This window comes from Mercenaria mercenaria, chromosome 16 (assembly GCF_021730395.1).
Source record: "Mercenaria mercenaria strain notata chromosome 16, MADL_Memer_1, whole genome shotgun sequence".
Taxonomy (NCBI): domain Eukaryota; kingdom Metazoa; phylum Mollusca; class Bivalvia; order Venerida; family Veneridae; genus Mercenaria; species Mercenaria mercenaria.
The window spans coordinates 66221729-66246566 of NC_069376.1; positions in this window are offsets into that span (position 1 = coordinate 66221729).

The window sequence follows — 24838 nt, forward strand, 5'->3', positions numbered from 1 at the left end:
TTAAACTTTGCATATAAGTAGCCTATAGAAAAAAAAAAGGCTGGATTTTCATATGGGGTCTTTTGTGTCGGGTTTTATGTCAGTATAACTGATTTGGTTTGCATACTTAAAAAATTCCATTATGGCGCTGTAGTCAGTCTAGAGCATTGGGCCAAAGCTACGTTTTAGTTAACTTTATTATGTACCCCCCCCCCCCATTTTTAGCTCACCTGAGCAGGAAGTGCTCAAGGTGAGCTATTGTTATCGCCCTGTGTCCGTCGTCTGTCGTCGTTCGTCCGTCGTCAACAGTTTGACTGTTAACACTTTAGAGGTCACAATTGTGGCCCAATCTTAATGCAACTTGGTCAAATTGTTACCCTCAATTTAATCTTGGACATTTTCGATATTGGTTTACCTAGGGTCAAAAACTAGGTCACCAGGTCAAATCAAAGTAAAAGCTTCTTAACCCTCTAGAGGTCACAATTTTTGTCCAATCTTATGTAAACTTGGTCAGAAAGTTACTTTCAATAACATCTCGGACAAATTCGATATTGGGTCATCTGGGGTCAAAAAGTAGGTCACAAGGTCAAATCTAAGGAAAAGCTTGTTAACACTTTAGAAGCCACATTTGTGACCTTATTTTATGAAACTTAGAATGTTAATCTTAATAATTGTGCCCCCAATGAGTGGTGGGGGCATATAGATTTGGTCTTGTCCGTGCGTCCGTTCGTCCGTGCATCCGTCCGAAGTTCGTGACGCGCCTAGCTAAAAAAGTGTTTGATATAAATTGATGAAACCTTGCATGAGTCTTTATCATGATATGAACTTGCGCACCTCCTATTTTTCGTCTGGCTCCACCCCCTATTTTTAGAGTTATGGCCCCTGAAATAGTCAAAAATGCACATTTTCACCTTGTGACACGCCTAGCTCAAAACGTATTTGATATAGATTCATGAAACCTTGCATGAGTCTTAATCATGATGTAAACTTGCGCACCTCCTATTTTCATTTGTGTCCGCCCCCTATTTTTAGAGTTACGGGCCCTGAAATAGTCAAAGTTGCACATTTTCACCTTGTGACACGCCTAGCTCAAAAAGTATTTGATATAGACTCATGAAACCTTGCATGAGTCTTAACCATGATGTGAACTTGCGCACCTCCTATCTTTCATTTGGGTCCACCCCCTATTTTTAGAGTTATGGCCCCTGAAATAGTCAAAAATACACATTTTCACCTTGTGACATGCCTAGCTCAAAAATTATTTGATATAGATTCATGAAACCTTGCTTGAGTCTTAATCATGATGTGAACTTGCGCACTTCCTATTTTTCATTGGGTCTGCCCCCTATTTTCAGAGTTAAGGCCCTTGAAATAGTCAAAAATGCACATTTTCACCTTCTGACACGCCTAGCTCAAAAATAATTTGATTTAGATTCATGAAACCTTGCATGAGTCTTAATCATGATGTGAACTTGCGCACTTCCTATTTTTCATTTGGGTCCGCCCCCTATTTTCAGAGTTAAAGCCCTTGAAATAGTCAAAAATGCACATTTTCACCTTGTGACACGCCTGGTTCAAAAAGTATTTGATATGGATTCATGAAACCTTGCATGAGTCTTAATCATGATGTGAACTTGCGCACCTTCTATTTTTCGTCTGGCTCCGCCACCCTATTTTTAGAGTTATGGCCCCTGAAATAGTCAAAAATGCCCATTTTCACCTTGGGACGCGCCTAGCTAAAAACATATGTCATATAAATTGATGAAACCTTGCATGAGTCTTTATCATGATATGAACTTGCACACCTCCTATTTTTCGTCTGGCTCCACCCCCAATTTTTAGAGTTATGACCCCTGAAATAGTCAAAAATGCACATTTTCACCTTGTGACACGCCTAGCTCAAAACGTATTTGATATAGATTCATGAAACCTTGCATGAGTCTTAATCATGATGTAAACTGGCGCACCTCCTATTTTTCATCTGGTTCCGCCCCGTATTTTTAGAGTTACGGCACCTGAAATAGTCAAAAATGCACATTTTCACCTTGTGACACGCCTACCTCAAAAAGTATTTGATATAGATTCATGAAACCTTGCATGAGTCTTAATCATGATGTGAACTTGCGCACCTCCTATCTTTCGTTTAGGTCCGCCCCCTATTTTTAGAGTTATGGCTCCTGAAATAATCAAAAATACACATTTTCATCTTGTGACATGCCTAGCTCAAAAGTATTTGATATAGATTCATGAAACCTTGCTTGAGTCTTAATCATGATGTGAACTTGCGCACTTCCTATTTTTCATTTGGGTCCGCCCCCTATTTTCAGAGTTAAGGCCCTTGAAATAGTCAAAAATGCACATTTTCACCTTCTGACACGCCTAGCTCAAAAATAATTTGATATAGATTCATGAAACCTTGCATGAGTCTTAATCATGATGTGAACTTGCGCACTTCCTATTTTTCATTTGGGTCCGCCCCCTATTTTTAGAGTTATGGCCCCTGAAATAGTCAAAAATGCACATTTTCACCTTGTGACACGCCTAGCTCAAAAAGTATTTGATATAGATTCATGAAACCTTGCATGAGTCTTAATCATGATGTGAACTTGCGCACTTCCTATTTTTCATTTGGGTCCGCCCCCTATTTTCAGAGTTAAGGCCCTTGAAATAGTCAAAAATGCACATTTTCACCTTGTGACATGCCTGGTTCAAAAAGTATTTGATATGGATTCATGAAACCTTGCATGAGTCTTAATCATGATGTGAACTTGCGCACCTCCTATTTTTCGTCTGGCTCCGCCCCACTATTTTTAGAGTTATGGCCCCTGAAATAGTCGAAAATGCCCATTTTCACCTTGGGACGCGCCTAGCTCAAAAAGTATGTCATATAAATCGATGAAACCTTGCATGAGTCTTTATCATGATATGAACTTGCGCACTTCCTATTTTTCGTCTAAGTCTGCCCCTATTTTTCAGAGTTATGGCCCCTGAAATAGTCAAAAATGCACATTTTCACCTTGTGACACGCATAGCTCAAAACGTATTTGATATGGTTTCATGAAACCTTGCATGTGTTTTAATCATGATATGAACTTGCGCACCTCCTATGTTTCGTCTGGCTCCGCCCCCACCCCCATTTTTAGAGTTATGGCCCCTGAAATAGTCAAACATGCCCATTTTCACATTGGGACGCGCCTAGCTCAAAAAGTATGTCATATAAATTGATGAAACCTTGCATGAGTCTTTATCATGATATGAACTTGCGCACTTTCTATTTTTCGTCTAAGTCTGTCCCTTATTTTTAGAGTAATGACACATGAAATAGTCAAAAATGCACATTTTCACCTTGTGACACGCCTAGCTTAAAAAATATTTGATATAGATTCATGAAACCTTACATAGGTCTTAATCATGATATAAACTTGTGCACCTCATATTTTTCATTTGTGTCCGCCCCCTATTTTCAGAGTTATGGTCCCTGAAATAGTCAAAAATGCACATTTTCACCTTGTGACACACCTAGCTCAAAAATCATTTAATATAAATGGTTGAAAACTTTCATAAGTCTTTATCATGAAATAAACTTGCACATCTCTTATTTTCTTGGCTGGCTCTACCTTCTATTTTTTAAGTTATGGCCCCTGAAATTGTAAAAAATGCACATTTTTACCTAATTATGTGCCCAGCTCAAAAAATATTTGATGTAAATTCATGAAACCTTGCTCGAGCTTTATCATGATGTGACCTTGCACACTTGGCATTCTCCTTGAGAATCTTAGTGCTAATTACAGAGTTATAGCCCTTGAAATAGCCAAAATAGTGGATTTTTTGTTTGTGATGCTCATAGCTCAGAAAGTATATGGCCTAGAATAACGAATCCTTTCCGTAAAATGTTTGTTGGGGCTATACCCCATTAAGACTGCAAACATTTGAATTATTGCCCCTTATTAGTGACAAATGTACCAGTGGGTGTGTGTGGAGGGGGGGGGGGGGGCGCACACCATGTGTCCTACAGACACATTCTAGTTTTTAGGTCAAGTTTGAATCTGGATTATATGTGGTCAAAAACTAGGTCACCAGTTCTAATCAAAAGGAAAGCTAGTAATCAATCTAGAGACTACATTTATGACCATATCTTAATGAAACTTAGTCAGAATTTTAATCTTGATGATATTTAGGTCAAATTGGTCACCGGGTCAAATCAAAGGAAAACCTACTTAACACTCTAGAGGCCACATTCATGACCATATCTTAATGGAACTTGGTCAAGATGATAATCTTGACCATTTTTGGGACAAATCTAAATCTGGATCAGAGGGGATCAAAAACTGGGTCACCAGGTCAAATCAAATGTAAAGCTTGTTAACATTCTGGAGGCCACATTTATGATAATATCTCTATGAAACTTAGTAAGAACAGTAAACTTAATGGTTTTAGGCCAATTTAAATCTGGGTCAGGTGGGATCAAAAACTAGGTCACCAAGTCAAATCAAAGGAAAAGCTAGTTAACACTCTATAAGATACATTTATGACCGTATCAAAATGAATTTTGGTCAGAATGTTTATCTTGATGATCTTTAGAAAAAGTTTATATCTTTGTCAGTCTGGGTAAAAAAACTAGGTCTCCAGGTCAAATCAAAGAGAAAGCTAGGTAACACTCTAAAGGCCATATTTATGTCCATATCTTAATGAAACTTAAGTCTGAATGTTGATCTTGATAATCTTTAGGTCAGATTGGAATCTGGGTCAGGTGGAGTCAAAAACTAGGTCACCGGGTCAAATCAAAGGAAAAACTACTTAACACTCTAGAGGCCACATTCATGGCCATATCGTACTGATAACGTAACTTGGTCAGAATACTAATCTTGATGATCTTTAGGCCAAGTTGGAATCTGGGACATGTGGGATCAAAAACTAGGTCACAGGATGAATTAAAGGAAAAGCTAGTGAACACTCTAGAGACCACATTTATGACCATATCTTTATGAAACTTGGTCAGAATGTAACTTAATGATCTTAAGCTTAAGTTACAATCTGGGTCAGGTAGGGTTAAAAACTAGGTCGCCAGGTCATACCAAAAGTAAAGCTTGTAAACAATCTAGAAGCCACATTTATGACTTACCTTCATAAAACTTGGTCAGAATGTTAATCTTGATGATCGTTAAGTCAAGTTCGAATCTTGGTAATGTGGGGTCAAAAGCTAGGTCACTAGGCCAAATTAAAGGAAACAAAACTAGTTATTACTATAGAGGCAACATGTATGACCATATCTTAATGAAACTTGGTCAGAATGTTAATCTGGATGATCTTTAGGTCAATAGGTCAGGTGAGCGATACAGGGCCTTTCAGGGCCTTTATGGCCCTCTTGTTTTTTTTTGTGTGTGTTTGTTTTTTTTTTTTTTGGGGGGGGGGGGGGGGGGGGGCACCCGGGGCTTCCCTCAGTCTGTCCATCCGTCCGTCAGTCCAAGCTTACATTTGCGTACTTAAATGGCTATAGGAGCAATACGTAACTGTGCGTTTTCTTGATGTCATTCATTCAGTAAGCTTTTGTGTGCTATTTTTCTTTTCCGTGGCGTGGCTAAAAGAACAGTTGAGAGAACAAAAGAGTAGCCCCATAAATACCCATATGAAAGAAACATCCATCCGTCCGAATGTGTAAATGGGATACAAGTTTGTGTCACATGTATCTCAAAAAGTATTTGACTTAGAGTCAGAAAACATTATGATATTGTTATAAAGCATGTGAAGTTGCGCATCTATGTACTCTTTTGGATTTCACTCAGCCAGATTGGAGTTACGGTCCTAGACCTAGCAAAAAATTACACAAAGTGCTTGTGTTGTATATATCTTAAAAAGTCTTGTAGACTCGTGAAATCATACAGGAAAATTTTCCAGCATGTGGATTTGTTCACCTGATTCTTTTCACTTTGCAAGGAGTTATGGCCCTTGACTTAGTAAAAAAAACCAAACAAACTTGTGCTGCATGCATGTCAAAATATACTTTACTTAAAGTCATAAACATTAGATGCTTGTTTTATATCCTATGATTTTTTTGCAATGGCGGTTCTCTGTGGGATTTTACTCAGGTAGGCTAGAGTTATGGTCCCTCACTAAGTGGAAAATACAAAGAATGTTCTTAAATTGTGTTGGAAACATTTAAAAAAACAAACAAAATGTTTAACCTTGAGTCATAAAACCATGTACAGTGGCAGGAGTATGGGGCACATGTGCCCTATTGACATACATCTGGTTTCGATTTGTTATATGAGATGTCATTTTAATGCCATTTGGTCAAGGTCAAAATTTTGTCTGTAATTATCATAACATTTGGTGTCGTTTCAGTAAATATTGAAATGAAATTTGGCCTATAGGTAGCTTATAGTAAAACCAGGGATATTTGTATTTCGGCTCAGTGGAGTCAAGGTCAAGGTCACTGTTACTAAAAATAGAAAAATAAACATTGTCCCGCTTAGCTCAGTAGGAACAGCGTTGGTCTACGGATCGCGGGGTCGCGAGTACGATCCCCGGGCGGTGAGTATGTTCTCCGTGATGTTTTGATAAAAGACATTGTGTCTGAAATCAATCGTCCTCCACCTCTGATAATTCATGTGGGGAAGTTGCAGTGCCTTGCAGAGAACAGGTTTATACAAGTACAGAATCCAGGAACACTGATTAGGTTAACTGTCCGTCGTTACATGAATGAAATACTGTTGAAAAACGGCGTTAAACCCAAAACAAACAAAAACTTTTTCCGCTAAATATTTCCGTAAGAATTGAACTGGCACTCATTATTCTTTGCCAATATTTTCGGACGTTTTCGTATATTTACGCAATATTTGTATCCTGAAAATAGCTATATTACTAAAGTAACCTATACAGGTAACTAATGAGTATGAAGCTGTTTCGAGCTGGCTTGCGGAAGTTCGGTAGTTCTACCCAGGTGGCCGCACGTGATGAAATAATGCATGGAAGGGCATCTGGGATCTTCATCCATCATAAAATGCTGGAAAGTCGCCATATGATCTGAAAATGTGTCGGTGTGACGTTAAGCCCAACAAAGACAAAGCAAACAAAAGGTTTCATTTAAAATTTATTTATTACATAATAAACGCAGTTAGACTTGAAGTAAATTATGCCAGAAATGGCATGCTATCGAATCAAACGTGAAATTGGCTGCTCTTAGATTTATTAGTCGGATAGACTAATTTATCAAGTGTGAATGCTTTAACCGACGTTGCAAATGCGATTTTCTTCGAAATTTAAAAAAAAATATGTCAGAACTGTCCAATCTTAAGTGCTATCTAACTCAACAGAAAGGAATATCTTATATAAATATCGAATAGTCCAAGAGATACAACAGCTAGATTACAACATTGTTCAGTTTGAATTTCATGCCTTAATTGGATTTAAGCACGACTAAAATGTGTGCACGAGGGTGTTGTTTATTATGGACCTAACCACAATAACAAGTACCCTGTCACTCAAATCATTACATTACAGCTCGTTTAAATGGGTCAGCCGTGTTATTGTACTTATATAATAGACTGACCCGGTTTATAGGTTGGTCAGGACTACGATATGTGTTATATTTTACCATCGAAATATTTCTATAAAATGTTTCTTACCCATCGGTTTGGATCCGTCCATGTTTACAAACACGTTTGTTTATTTTATGGACTGTATATGATATATCGACGGTTACAATATTGATAAGCAGCAACACAGTAAAATAACACAAAAATGACTTCTCACTTCCAAGGCGGCCAGCCGGTTATAATTCAACGACAGTTCGTGAGGTGTGACTTATCCGCTATCTTCGGTGTTTTCCCGAAGTATCGTTATGAATTAAAAGCGCAGATACGCCTCGATGAATAAGGTTGATCTATAGTTTTTATTATACCAGCCTTTTCATGATAAACACGTTCATAGGCACTGTACTTAGCGAAAAGGTTGCCTCATCCTCGCCTAGTAAAGATACAGGTCTGACCAGAGGGACAGAGTGAGACAAAGCCCACATAACAGAGACAGAATCCCCTTTTTAGATGCATGCCTAGTTATCTGGCCCGTTCAGCATAAGCTGGGTTACATGATTCTTTCCTATGAAAATTTGTTACGGTTTGTAGTAAGGTGTACAAATGTAATTATAATAATATTATTTTTCATCTACATGAAAAATTGTGGTTGCTACGCTCTAACAAAACGTTTACATTTTTATTTGATTATAATAAATCAAGATAACATAACTGTCTAAAGTTGTATGCCAGTCCATTTCCGAATCATTTGCACGCTACGGCTACGCATACATTTTTACCAAGACGTTTATTGTTATGAACAGTGCAATAATTTTGACTTGAAATGTTGACTCTTTATTAGGAGCATCAGCTGCTTGTGGGAACTCACTTAAACATATTCGAACCGTATCTCTTTTTGCTGTAGGATTATGTAATTTTGCGACTTTTGCAGTGGTATATACTCTTATAAAGGTATGCAGGCTAACATTCCTGACTTTGAAGAATATGCTGTGTATTCCATCTTCGTATTCCTCCGGAAGGAGGTCGACTTGTCTACAAAAGAACAGCTTTGTGAGTATCATTTCCGAATGTTTGAAGTGTTTTAAAGAGAATTTTGGAACAGGATATAAAAGTTCGTCTCTGATAGTTTCTGTTGGAGGGTAGTTGCTTTCAAACACTTTTGGAAGGTATACCCGATCGTCGTGCACATGTATACCTGTTTCTTTCATTAAAGTGTGTTTGCTAAAAGTGTCATATGCTGTATACATGTTTAATTGAACTCGCAAGGCAACATTTTCATTTATTTGGGTAATGAGCCACAAATCTTTTAATGCCATGTCCACTGTTTCTTCTATATGTTTTGGATTGACTGACATTAATGGATATGTGGCTTTAACAACAAAGAAATCAATGTTAACGTTATCTTGAGAGAGGTGATAGAAAGTATAAACATTCCAGTGTTTCATCGCTTTTCGTTTCAGCCATTTCGCTGTTTCGTCATTTTTGTCTTTTTCTGGCATTTTGTCGAAGAACGACTGTGGAATTTTCGCATTTTCCAGTGCCGGTACTAATCTCAAATATACGACAAAGGGACCGCCGATCAAGCACCTGCTGTAAAACTTGCATTCGTTGTTTAAAAGAGATTTCAAAACTGGACATTTGACAAGTCGACAACGTATCTGAAAATAGAAACACTATATAGAGTTGAGTAATGTTTTAATTAATATAGCTACGTAACATTCTAAAATCATTCGCACACCTTTGTCATTTTACAAAAGGGAAAAAGTAAATGTTAAAGATAAAGTGTTTTTACAGTATTGATGCAATAAGGTCAAAGATATTACAGAAATAATTCATTTTGTATTTTCTTTTTTCTTATTTGAAGGTTACCACTCTTAAGAATTTTGCCGTTGTGTAGAATTTATTTGGAACTATTACGGGGATATATTAGACTAAAACGCAGCTTTATGTTTTTTCAGTTAACAGTTATTGAATGCCTTACAGGTCAATAGTTTATAGGTAAACGATTGAATAAAACATGTTCTACTTCCGCTGCGGAAATTATTCCGCAAATGTACGAGTGTATATTTCTCACTTTATTATCATTATTTTAGCAGTCATCTTGATTCTCATATTATGCTTCTCTCCATTTTCTTATCAACGTAACTTCTCTAAACCGAACAGTATGCATTTTTAATACGATACGTATTATGGGAAGGCCCCTGGCGGGCGGATTGGCGGGCGGCGTCCACAGACTTTGTTCGGAGCATATCTTCTTAATGCATGGAGGGATTTTGATGAAACTTGGCACAATTATTTACCATCATGTGACGGAGTGTCATGCGCAAGAACCAGGTCTTTGGGTCTAAGGTCAAGGTCACAATTAGAGGTCAAAGGTCAAATTAAAGAATGACTGTCCGGAGCATATCTTCTTCATGCATAAAAGGATTTTGATGTAGCTTGGCATAATTGTTCACCATCATAAGGCGGAGTGTCACGCACAAGAACCAGGTCCCTAGCTCTAAGGTCAAGGTCACACTTAGAGGTCAAATGATACAAGAATGAAAACTTTGTCTGGAGCATTTCTTCTTCATGCATGGAGGGATTTTGATGTAACTTGGCACACTTGTTCACCACCACAAGACGGAGTGTCCTGTGCAAGAACCAGGACCCTAGGTCTAAGGTCAAGGTCACACTTAGAGGCCAAAGGTCAGGTACAAGAATGACTTTGTCCGGAGCGTTTTTTCTTCATGCATAGAGGGATTTTGATGGAGTGTCATGCGAAGGTCCCTTCTTTAGAATTACTTCCCTTTGTTTTACTATAAACAGCTTATATTGTAACATTTTCATTACTAGTCGTAGGGAAAAATCGAGATCACTTTTCTGTAGTACAACATGCATGTTACATCCAATTCTGAGGTGTATTTTGACCTATCTCTACCTGGTGGTAAGATTTTTGTGTGGACTTACAATTTGTTTTTCGGATGTTTTTTTTAAAGATTAACTTCCCTTAGTTGTTACTATAAATAACTTACATTGTAACTTTTTTTATAACAGACCGTATGGAAAAACCAAGACCACTTTTCTGTGGTACAACATAGATGCTTCTTTCAAAAAGGTAGGTGTATTTTAAGGTATCTACCCGGAAAGGAGTTTTTTTGTGGATTAAGAAAAACAAAAGAATTACAATAATTGCTAAAAAAAAACATTGTAAACAACCACAAAGTTAAAATTCCATTTGCAAATACAGGTGCTAGTGTAAAGAAATTTGCTGTGACGGGCGTATATTGTGACATTCTGGCACTCTTGTGTATGTTACATAAATGCTAGTGTCTGTTAAAAAAGGTTAAACATGATCTATCTTGTGTCTTTAACATGGAGTTATATGTGCTTAAAGGGAGATAAATAACTTGTAATTTTACAAATTAAGCATGATATGCTACTTCTGCAAAATATTGACTTGACATGAACAAAATACATATTTTTAAAATAAAATATGTCTAAATCAACCCTATTGTATGTCAGATAAGACAATATTTAGCATTTAAAGTGTATCTATAAAATGATAAAGATAAAATAAAGGGAGGAAAAAACTAGAATATGCTTCTATATATTGGTATCATATATTATCAAAAGTTTTTAATTATGAGTGAATGTATTGTATTTTATATTTATGAGCTGTGTTATTTAATATTCAATGAGTTAATCATTATAAATCTTAGTTTGAAAATAGGATATTGGCCTTGCTATTCATGCTTTAATGGCTTCCAGTTTGTATTATACTTATTACTTAGATATAGCCGAGTATTCAGTCGGTGGAACAGTCAAATACTTTTGAAATATCTTTAAAATTTCCGACATGAATTAAGACCAAGGTAAATGGAATGGACTAATGCACGTGGGAAAGTATGACTATTGCCATTTCTAGTTTGAAATGACTCTGGTAGCTGAGCATTACCAGCTGGAACTTTGGTTCTACACAGTGACTATTTTCAACCAAGTTTACGTCAAATTAGTAAGACAACATATCAAGATATTGTTTAACCAAACTGGTATACACATTAAAGAAAAGAATTAGGTTTGAAGATAATTACCCTGCTTACTTACTAAGGTCTAAGAATGTTGATATCTATCAGAGAGATTTGAGACAGATTTAGATGTAGGCATGTAACACTCTGCAGATTGAGTTAACAAGGTTTATTTTTTATGCTGCTAGTAGTTTTATGAAGTCTTTTATTATTAACTATTATATTCGAAGTAATTTAAAACTACTTATTGTAGATTCATGTTGTCCTAAAGTTATCAGTTTCTATGACGATATCACAATTTATGACATTATTATATTTCAGTTTGTATGAGACTGTCTGTGCCAGCATTTTGGAAAGTTGTACTCTCACTTGTTAAGGGTGATGATGTTGAAATGAAAAGAAAAACAGAAAACATGACTAATTTGGTTTCCATATTCGTGTTTTCTTTCATAGGAATTGGTATTTTATTGAAGCACGGAATTGCTACACATTGTCACTCTTAATTTATAAATACATCGTCTTCAAATAATTGATTCTATTTTAGATGAATGCCTTAAAGCTACACGCCAGCAGTTTTGGTGAACGTTTTCAACATGTTCTTTTCCACCAAGTTTTGCATAGCATGTATATATAACACTGAAAAATGATAAAGTGGGTAAAAATAAAAGTTAGATATTGGTAAAAATGCAAGAAGAATGTAAGTTTTCTGCATTATTTCGAAAGCTTGCAACGGTTTACTACCTTCTGCACAATAATTTTGGTTATTTACAGGAATATCTTGCAAAATTCTTATGTCAAGTTTGTACCACTAGTCACTTTCTGAGTACGCACTTTTTTATGGATTATTGAAAGAAACTATTTTTCGTCTAAAATGTGTGGGTTAGTGTCTTTAAATGTTTATATAATTAACTTTATTATTTCTTTTCAAGAATAACTGCATTTGCCGTTTTAGAGTTCAGTGTACAAGGAAAGAAGATTTTCTACCTAAATTTGCATTTAAAAGTATGTTTTTCATGTATAAATAAATTTGACTAATATTTTATATAATCATTAAAAGTACAAGTCTTTATAAATTAGAAATATAATTTGTGTGATATAGTAGGAAAAACTTGTTTATTTGAAGACTAGATTGAATATACAAGGATATACGTATTAAAATATGGCAGCCATTTTGATTTTCGAAATGGCCGCCATACTGATAGCCGAATAAAATGTTACCAGCAAGTGAAACATAACGTAACAAAGAAACATAACTTTTAAAAGTATAAGAAAACAATTCCACAGGATATTTGGTGAACAGCATACGCAGTCTTTTCTCTCGTGGCGCAGCTAATATTAAAACTTAAATGTTTGAGCTCAATAGTAAAATACTTTTCTATCTAACATGTTTAACAAACACATTTCCTTTTTATTTCATATAATTTCGATATTTTTACCCGCGCAACGTCATGCGCATAGGTCAATGTTACGCGCAACATCAAGACGTTACAAAGTTGATATTGGGGTAAAATGTTGAATAATTATTTGTCTTTTTTATATTTCTTTTGTCCTTTAATATGATGGAATGCGTATCGTTATGATTTTTTATTCTTCTTTATCTTTATTTCCAGTTATATATTATTCATATTCTTTCGCGATCAAGCAGCTCCATAACAGTGAAAATTATTAAATTAAAATCCCACTGCTTGGAAAAGGAAAAAACGCAAGTCCTAGCTCCATCTTTAAAAAAAAGGATAACAAACACTTTTATGTGCTTTACATGACGCATGTACTAAGTGACAACATGTTTCAACTAGACAAAGCAAGAATACAAATAATTATAGCTGTAATACATGCTATGTATTTTATCCTACATATGACTCGATTTTGTTATACTTTCTGGTTCTTTGGGATCGTGGTGTCCATTTTACTGTAAATAGAATGTCGCTTATCAGTAAGCCGATTCTAGGAGGCGTTAAGAGTAATGCATATTTTATTACTTCTGGCAAACAGACTGAATCTAAATGAGTTCTTTAGTTTTCTTTATATTATATATTATGCTGTAGATTATGAGGCCCGACTTGGCTTTGTCAAGTCAATGGTCAATGCCACATATTGTGAAACATAGGTAGAGCTGTTAATATTTTAGAATAACAACGCGAATGAAATTTTTACTTAGTGACATTATCGTCTGCTTTAGAGTCTAAGAGATAGCTCGCTGTATGCGCATGGAGAGTCTGTAAATGTCTTTATATTTCTGCTTCGTCTAGGTTTTGTTTATAAAATTCTGTCACTTGTTTTAGGTGCTGATGGGAATATCCGGCTCTCGGATAACTGTTTACGCGGTAACTCGGCAGAGCCTTATTACCGCGTAAATAGTTACCCCCGAGGCCGAAAATTCCCATCTGCACCTACAGCCAGCGATAGAATATTTTTCTTGCGTACCATATTCAAGAAATAATGATAGTTAAAATAAAATCAATCGAACGGCTTTCTTTTTAGAACTATTTATTCAGTATAGCAGCGCATTTAAACAAAGCGCGGTAAACAAACGTCCGTAAACAGGAAAGACGTTATGACGTTCCAAAGACAAATAACAATGTTTAGTTCCGGTTTTGTTTCATCAGGTGCAGCGTAACGTTATAAATTTTTTTTTATAAAATAATAACTTTTTTTTTAATCGAGAAATATTCTTTCAGGAACAGAGGAACTGTCAAGGTATTGGATTTTTTTTCCATTTTATGAAATAAAATATAAATTACTACATAAATCTTCTACATACAGTTCTTAATACGTCATTAACAGCACGAGAGTCTCTTACACCCCGGGGTGTAAGATGGATTTTTCCAGCACCGGTCAGAATACCGGAAATCCCCGTCTGATATGCAAGAATCAGCGTATCTTTCAAACCATTACCTGTCCAGATTATAAAATTGTTAAATAATCATGAAACAATAACAATTTAAGTCATTTTATTCATTTTCTATTTAATTATGAAACACATTTTAATGTCAGCATATCAGATGACAGGGTTTTTTTTTCGTAAGAACCAATCTTTCTGTTTTCTGATAATAAGTTCTATACCTAAAAGATAAGGCAGATTTTGTGCTTCCTAAATATATTATTTCCTTCGTAAAAGTTCTGAAAATTCCTCTATTACCGACAGTAACAATGACCGAAAAGATGGAACAATTAAGGTACCAACGGCTTGTTCGGATAAAATAATTTGTTCCCGTTGCTGTAGCAACGATTTATAACGATGTCATATAGTCCCCAGGTTTTGTCTAAAATGTGAAAAATGTTCAAATAATTTTTCCGATCACCACAACCGAAACATCTACTCTGATAGTCAGCATTTGAGTCGCACCATGAGACTTTTCTTTTATCTTCGGAATGACTTCCTCGAGTAAAGAATAAAAACGAGTCGCACAATGAGAAAACCAACATAGTGCGTTTGCGACCAGCATGGATCCAGACCAGCCTGCGCATCCGCGCAGTCTGGTCAGGATCCATGCTGTTCGCTAACGGTTTCTCTAATTGCAATAGGTTTTGAAAGCGAACAGCATGGATCCTGACCAGACTGCGCGGATGCGCAGGCTGGTCTGGATCCATGCTGGTCACAAACGCACTATGTTGGTTTTCTCATGGTGCGACTCATTTTTATTCTTTACTCGAGGAAGTCATTCCGAAGATAAAAGAAAAGTTTCTTTTTCACATTAACTGTTTTTAGTCTAATGATATGCCGCGACCATTCGTTTTCCGACTTTCATTGAATAAACAGACTTTACAATTTGTTTATTATATTATATCTTTACAAATGAATTTCACATAACTTTTGCATGTTAACATCTTTGTTTACTGTTTAAGCTTCTCCCAGGTGTCACTGAAGATTAACTACAATTTGAATATAATTACACAACTGTCTATCAAACTTTTCCCTTTTTGAAACTTATTTCACCTTATGGGGACATGTCTGAAACTGCTTTTCTTAACATGTATTATATAAGAGAGCCATTCTAAAAATAATTACTGTCGTGCTGGAATATGATACAAAGTCTGTGTACTCATTTTAAATTTAGTTTATCCCTTTAAAGTATTCGCCCTTGACTTCCATGGAGAAAGACAAGAAGTGAACACTGCAGAATGGTTGTTAAATGTTTCTTATATATATATAGCCATTTAATAGTTTGTATAATTATTGTTGAATTCTGATTCATCTGGGAAACGATTCAATAGTCTGTTGCATTGCAAGTTGAGTACGAACACGTATTTTTAATAGGTTTATGCATAATTAAAACAATGTTTCGTCTTGTAAAAAAATAATAGAGATGACATAACGACAACGCGCAAAAAATATGTCACGGTACTGAACAACGTGAAACCGGAGATGACATAAGGTCAGGCCCGGTGCTGCACAATGCTAAACCTTAGATGACATAACCTCGAGGCGCAAAAACCGTAAATGATGTAACGTCAACGAGCAACAAGGCACGGAACAGTGCAGAACAATGTAAAACAGGAAATGACGTAACGTCAGCGAGGAAAAATGTTCGGCACGGTACTGAGCAACGTAAAACCTCTGTCCATTGTAACTTCTTTACTGCTAGTCAAAATGATAATTGAGTGTCAATACTCATATACATAGACCGACCAGTTGACCGCTAATAAGGTAATAATTGTAAACCTTTTTCCGGTCAATTATTCAACACAGGTTTGGTAGGCTTAAAAAAAAGAGATATCGTAATATATTTACACACTTGACTTGCCGATCAATACTAAAGATATTTGCATGACGTCCGAATGTACTCAATAAAGAAATAATAGAGCTATTTGCATAAAATAAAGATTTGCTGAATTACCGAAAAGGAATGAACAATTATCTCGTTGACAAGGCAGCCGCTTGACCTTCTATAAATCTTTGTGTTTTCGTCATCTGACAGACTTCCAGGTTCTAAAAGAACCGTCAGTGAACTTCCACCGGGTATCTTGTTGCTACCAGATATTCCTTTTGTTTTGCACATATGTAGTTTACCTCTGTAGATCCTATTATTACACATATGGCAATAAATATTACCATATCCATAAATCTTCAATCCGTATTGACGCATATACGTGGCATTGAAAGTTTCACAAAATTCCCAAAAGGGATTTCTCTCCTCCATTTCACCAGTTACGTTACATTTACGTACAACATTTGGTTCACATTGTTCATATTTTAAGCTGACGCCATCTGGCGGGATAAAATGCACAAAGCAATCAGAGCTAGGTTCAAAACCTTGAAGATAACGATCGACATCCGTTAGTAACTCTTCTTGGGAGGAACACGTGAATGCTTTTTGGAATGAAACTGTATCATTGGCTTTATTGCATACAGCAACGGCAGCGTTAAAGTAAATAAAACCTTTTTTTGCCGAGTACACTGGGTGGAAGGTGGAAGTGTCAGTTTCCGGTTCGGATTTTACTTGAGACGATTGCCCTGAATAAATGCATTTGTTTATCATTCTGTAGTGACTGTCTAAGTGAAGTTCTACAGTTGAACGTTTGGTTGCTGTCATTGACTTGCAAACCATTTGATACGTTTTCTCTCTATTATATAAATCTAAATGTTTATAACAACAGTTATACTGCAAACCACAAGAAGATTCACATGAACAAGGCTTGCAGCATGGTTCTTTATTGTCAATGGGTTGAACAGTTTCAGTAGCGTTTACCTTGCAGAAAGACGTATATGGACATAAGCTTGCCAGATCTGCCGGAAATGGGGGTACATCATTTCTTTTCTCTGGTACATCTGAACAGAATGTTGGTACTAAACACAAAAAGATAGTGAGTAGTTTTCGTCTTCTCATGTTATTTTTTCTAAAAGAAAAAAGAAAGTTCTTATAAAAATAAGCTATTGAATTAGGAAAATATTTAGTTGTGACATTTCAGTTAATGAAGAATGTCACAAATGTAGTTATGACACTCCAGTTAATAAAGAATGTTACAGATGTACATGTAGTTGTGACACTTCAATTCAGGGAAAATATTTCAGGCGAAATAAAGAAATATCAATTTAGCGAAAATACTACATATGTACTTATGCCATATGTATAATAACTAGAGAGATTATTTAAGTTTCCAACATGGAAACATGATATGACCATTGTTGTACAGTATTGCAATGTCCAAGTAGTAAAGTTTCACAGTTGCGTATAGGTAACGCATTTGTATTACCAAGGGTATTTTTCTCTTGTTTTGTTACATTTTTGTACCAATTTGAATATTCACAGGAATTGATATGAATAGTAAAAAACAAAGACAAATATCAAACAGGGAATGCCACGTACCAAAAACGAAGCCTCCCCAAAACGAAACCCACAGCACGCAGACGTGCACACCACGCGCACACACACACACACATACACGCGCACACACACTAAGCCAACACATGACAAAACGAACAAACAAAGGAACACAGTGGGGCACCGCCATGGAATGGTCAGTAGCAAAAACACCACTGGGGAGCTTAAACCGGTTTATGGTGCGCACCCAACCTCACTCTTACCCCACCATGTTCCAAGGACACGGGACAGTGTAACTAAAAGTAATCCCCTCCAGGTGAATCTCTAACACACGTAATGGAAACAAAAAGGCATGGCATGTAAAACACAAAAATGCTCGTGTATAAATATGTTAAAAGCAAACCTTTAGAACCAAAAACGTATGTACTCAGTGCCTTTTCAGAAGACAGAGCAACAAGAGAAACACCCTTAAGAGCCCGACGAAACAGGCCAGAAGACAGATATCAAAACAGTTCAGTCCTGGTAGGATTTAAAAACTGCTTATCATAGAGTCCTCCCTCTCTTCCGACTGACACAATCAAAGAGGGAAGCGTAGTGTCCAACTGTAAACGGGTTGAACACTAAACATGCGGTATGTCTCAAAACAATTGGATCATAACCTCTTTTAATAAAACGTTTTATAATTTTACCAAATACATTTGGAAAATTACCATGACCCAAGATCTTACGAAGTTTATAAACCACATCCCCATAAAAACGGGTTTAGAAATACCTTCTCGGAGAAGTGTCTTTTAATTACTATTGAATTTTAAAACTAAATCAGAATTACGATAGTAAAATTTAGCAAACTATTTACGCAATTTGTAATAACGGTTGCCTTGCTGAAGAAGTTTACTTGTATTATATTGATTACGTTCATTGAAATGCTTGACATGACTACACGCTCTGGCAAACCGAATTAATTGAGAAATATATACCCCATAAAATGTAGCCTGAGGTACATCCCCATCCAGATGGGGAAAATTTACAATACTAAAATTAAAATCATCCCTCTTGTCATAAATTTTGGTATGTATAATATTGTTATAAATAGAGAGATGTAAATCTAAAAATGAAGCGTCAGTATCCGAATTGTTAGTTTTAATTAACTGAAGCTCCCTAGGATAAATGGTACTCACCAATTGACCAAAAAACGGATTATCCATATTAAGAATATCATCCAGATAGCGTGATGTATTATTAAATGCAGTTATAATAATTATCTGCCTGCGTATCTGGAGAAAGGTTCAACATAAAGTCTCTTTCATAACAATATAAAAACAAATCTGCGACAAGGGGTGCACAATTTGTTCCCATGGGAATACCAACTACTTGTCTAAAAACTGCATTCCCAAACCTGATGTAAATGTTGTTCAATAAAAAGGAAAGGGCTTTACAAACTTCGTCACAGGTCCACATTGTACAATGTTTAATAATATTGCTAGTAAAAAAGCTTTATCAAAATTGCAAGCGAAAAATGTAGCATTCTCTCTGGCAAAAGTCTTTTGAATTAGGGCAGTTAGTTTGTCATTTAATAAGTTATGTGGTAAAGTGGTATACAAAGTAGAAAAATCGTATCTAATGACTGTAGGTACCTTGTAATTATTAATGTTAAACTTATCCAGGATTTCGCCAGAATTTTTAATCGACCAAAACAAGTGTTTACCAGAGTTTTCGTATACTTTACCACAGTATCTTTCCACGTGGGCTTTCACAGCAGTTAGACATGATGTTAATAGTTTTGAAATATTTGTAGTTGTACAAGAGCTTGAATTAGCGATGAAGCGAGCTTTATATGGTTGTTTATGCAGTTTAGGAATCCAGTACATGGTTGGTAGTTTAATTTGTTGATCGTCTATACGAACTTTTAAATTAGAAACTTCAGTAATGTGATCAGTGACCAAATTATTTTCAACAGAAGGACTCAATGTATAAGTTTTAGTGCTAATTAGTTCGTTTTGTAAAACATTAATATAATGTAGGCGTCAAATGATGATAATATTGTTGGCCGCCTTGTCTGCTGGAACTAAAGCATACTTAGAATGAAATTTTTGGATTTCCTTTTTCAAATGTCTTATCGGAAGTTATTGTTGGATATTGCATATTACAATATGACAAAGATCTCTTAATTTACTCGGTAATTTAAGAAATCTCCTAATATCTCATTTCTCAGTGAGGACAGTCAGTTGCAGGTAGCTCAGTTGGTTAGAGCACCCAAGACATAGAAGTAGAATGCCATGGGGAGGTCTCGGGTTCGAATCCTGACATGGCATTTATCCTCACATATAAGCTCCCGTTTTGTCAAATCACGCTTTAAAATTTGGACACATAGTCAAACCTTTAATTTAATTTTTATTCTAAATTATTTTCATAACATTTTAGAAAGTTTTTCGAGCATCTTTAAGAACTGATTTGATTGGTGCCTTGATTTCTTCCTATATTTTTTTCTCATACTTTCCTTTAAACCTTCATAAAATATTACACTTTTTACAACGAAAACAGTAGGACACTGGTATATACTGAAATTACATTTAGAACAGGTTTTTCTTTCTGCAGGTCAAGAGGCAATACAAATGGGAACAAGTATGTTCTTTGTACTAGCATTTCAGATATAATTTTTAAAATATTCAAGCTCAATAGTCTATTTTAGATGAATTGCAACCCAGATGGCATGACTTCAATACATTTTTTATGTACATAATCCTATTTTCTACTGAACCGTTCTCTACCAAATCGGCTGTATAGTCTGTCAAAAGTTAGTGAAAGATAAAATTGCATATTCCGCCAAAGGAATTCTTTGAAACTAAGTGAGTTTGTGATTTCTTTCGTAAAATGACAGGACGGTGTTTTCCAGTTGCTAGGGAATGGTTGCAGGGCGGTAAAATTGCACCGCATCAAATAAAATGTGTTTGTGTGAGGGGGCGGGGGAGGGGGTCGTCATAATAAAAAATTTTTGACATAAATGTATAACATTTTAGAAGAAAGGGACTTACAAGCAGGTTGGTTTATTCGTTAAGTAGTATGGTTGACATAATATTTACTACAATTTTTAACAAATTTAGAGGGGAATTTTGTCAAAAAAGTGGTATTAAACATACATTTGGAGAGAAGAACCAGGCCGAATTTTCTCAAAAAAAGTCTTAATAAAAATGTTATGAACAGCACAACCATTCGTTTTTAAGAACAAGGAAGAATATCCAACAGGGAAAGCCACGTTCCAAAAACGCAGTTTCCCCAAAGGCACACACGAACAACAGTCGCACACCACACACACGCACGCACACACGCACACACAAAATAAACACACAAGGACAAAACAAACAAATACAAGAACACAGTGGGGCACCGCCATGGAACGGTCAGTGGCAAAACGACCACTGGGGAGTTTAAACCGGTTTATGGTGCACCTAACCTCACTCTTACCCCCACCATGTTCCAAAGTCACAAGACAGTGTAAATAAAAGTTATCCCCGCCAGGCGAAACCCTAACGTACGTAAAGGCAACAGAAGGCATGTAATGTAAAACACAAAAATGCTCTTGGACATATATATAAAAATGCAATCCTTAAGAACCTAAAACGCATGTACTCAATGCCTTTGCAGAAGACAGAGCAACAAGGGAAACACCCCTTAATTAAGGGCCCGACAAAACAGGCCAGAAGACGGAAATCATAATAGCTCAGTCCTGGTGGGATTTAAGAACTACTAATCATAGGGTCCTCCACCTGTTCCGTACAGACACAATCAAAGAGGTAAACTTAGCGTCCATCTGTAAAAGGGCTGAACACCAAACATGCGGTGTGTCTCAAAACAGCTGGGTCATAACCTCTTTTCATAAAACGTTTAATGACTTCGTTAAATACAATTGGAAAATTGCCATGACCTTAAATCTTACGAAGTTTGTAAACCACATCCCCATAAAAAGCGGGTTTTGATATACAGATATACATGTTTAGAAGACAAACATTTGATGAAGGTGGCAACAATGAGAACAAGTCGAGTTATTGCATGGTACATCTTGAAAGCATGAATGGACATATATTATACTATTCTAATCACAATTAAGGTAGTTGGTGATATATAAACTGAAATAGTTCAAATTGCCCGAAAAGATTCTCTTGTTTTGTACCAGAAAGCGCTTTTGGGTGTGCACCCCCTTAATATATTTTCTATGACACCGCCACCTCTGTCATCTTCAACATTATCAGCTTTTTTTTGTCTGTGCTATAGTGTAGCAGGACAAAAGTTTGCACTGACAGATTAAATATTATGTGATGTAGAGGTGTTTTTATTATATCATGTAAAAGCTAAGTAATTGTGAAAATTACTCCGCGAGACTTTATTTTAGTGTATATGCAATTATCCAGAAGACGAGTGGTTATCAGTCCCTAGTATAGAGGTTAGACGGAAAGTAACGACTTCACGCTCTATGTATAGAATACATACTATCTGACAGTTCGTTTCACACAAAAAAACTGGTAAGCACACAAATTATAGGCTGGTTATTTTAAGTTATACTTTTTACTACATGTTAAGTACACTGCTTAGTTGATTGTCCGTGACTAAATTTATAACATGCATGTTCCCATCAAAAGGTTTTGTGTTAAACACAAATCAACTGTGTACTGTTTATTCTGAAAATATTCATCTATTAATGAATTGATATTAAAAATTCTAAATGCCAATTTTGGGCGTTTCATAGAGAAAGTTATGAAGGCTTTTGTTGTACAAACAAAATAAAAAAAAAATGTGTCCAAAAATTCCAGTAATATTACAAATGAATTATATTTACTATGAAGCTTAGTTAAGCGTTACCTTTGAAGCATTGTGTACGCCGTTATATATCCCAACTTAATATTACAGATTCCAACTTACTGGAGAAAGTCTGATAATATAAATTATCGAGGATGCAATTTATAGTGAATACTTGTAATAAGCAATATTTGCGCAAGCTCTCTATTGGGTAAAATTTACTTATTACGATATACGTGACATAAAAGAGGAGTGTTTAGTTTGAACCAGATCAGGCGGTCTGCATAGTGAGCCATTTAATAAGCAGCAAACATTAATTCGGCTATCAGGATGGTAAGTAGTACACAACTGGACCCAGTTGTTGAAAACTTTTACAAGCGATTAAGCTAACGGTCGATTAACTTTTATAGTTATATTTCAGAAAACGTGGAAAAAAAAAACAATTGCATGAGTTAAGGATTTTGACCTTTACAGTAAAATCAAAACATCATGCTAAGTTTCCCATCTAGACTAGTATTTTGAACCAAAATTTAACCGGCGGTTAGTTTCACAGTCTGTTAAAGTTTCGAACAACTGGGGCCTGGTCATGTGATGTGTTACATACTATAAACTTTTGCCTTTTCTGTTTTTCACCAGCTTTAATTTGGAAAGAAAACCCACTGAGGCTCATTTTTCACGTTTAAGTGAAACAAAACTTTGCAAAGGTGCATGTTGCACCTATTTAGGCGCTGTGCAAACCATAATTAAGTCTACGCAAATTTTGAACCATCAATAAGGAAACACTACTTGTGATTGATGATTTGACGAATTACATTTAGAAAGAAAGCGCTTTTTAAAGGGGAAATATGCAACTTTAAGAGATATTGGCAAAATGAAAAATTGTGAGTTTGGTTAGTATATATTGCAGACTTAGATTTGTAGAATTTTGTAGTCCGGCTTTCAATCATGAAGGTGTTATGATAAACACAAATTAAATGTTGGTGAGTTCGTTATGAAAAATCATCAAATATAAGTCTCAAAGTAAATCTTGTAAAATTAATTAATGCAAGTGGCAACTTTATAACGACATAATATTATTTTGAGCAGTTTCTGACTAAAGACTGTTGAAGTTTCAACTAAAGCCATATAAGTAACACATGTCCCGCACCCATGTGGTCATGTTTTATAACGTAGCCAAATGATTAAGATTAAGATTAAAATAAGATTTATTTAAAGCTACTCGCACACAGTTTGGGTGAAATTTTTCAACATGTTCATTTCCACCAAGTTTGGCATAGGATCTATATAATTATGACACTGAAAAATGATAAATTGAGTGAAAATAAAAGTTAGATATTAGAAATAATTCAAGAAGAATGTAAATCTTCTGCACTATTTCAAAAGCGTTGCAACGGTTTACTACCTTCTGCAAGGAAGTTTTGGTTATTTATTAGATTTTCTTGCAAAATTCTTCTGTCATTAACTTTGTACCACTAGTCACTTTTAGATAATTATAGATTTTCGAGCGAATTTTTTTTTTCGCTTAAAATGTGTGAGTTAGTCCGTTTGAAGTCGGCAAGATAGCAAACAAGTATAATATAGGCTCATGTGAGCTTTTGAACCGACAAAAGAATAACATATATTGTACATAAAAGATGCATTAATAAATTTAATGTGAAGATTAATAGTATAATTATAAACTTAATTTAACTTGTACAGAAAAAGAATATGCATACACAACTATTATGCATTAAATATTACAGTTAGTGTAAGACATGGGTACATGTTTGCAACAGATTGGCTGATATCATTGTTTGCAGCACAAAAATACAGAAGTAAAGAAACACATGCAGATGCAACAGTGCAAAAAAAGGGGAAAAATCCTTCAACTGTAGTTGAAAATGAAGGACTTTTACTATGATATGAATGGCGTAAGTATCAGCAATTCATGCAAACACAGGAACATAGAACAAATGGACAAAGAATAACAAATAACTGAGTAGTAGGTAAAGCAAAACTAAGACAATCTACAATCAATACAAACACAAAATGGTAGATACAAGCATCGCAACAATCTATGATTTCTACGATAACATTTCTATGATTGTTTTTTTTCGCAAGAATTCTCAAAGTTATAAGGACGGAAAACTTGCTGGCCAACAAAATGTCATGTTTATAACGCAGTGAAATGATACGAATTATAGGTTGTCAGTCAAGTGCCAGTCTGCTATACAGAGAAATTATTTCAGAATTTTCATGTCATAGCATAATCTCAAAGGCAAGATGT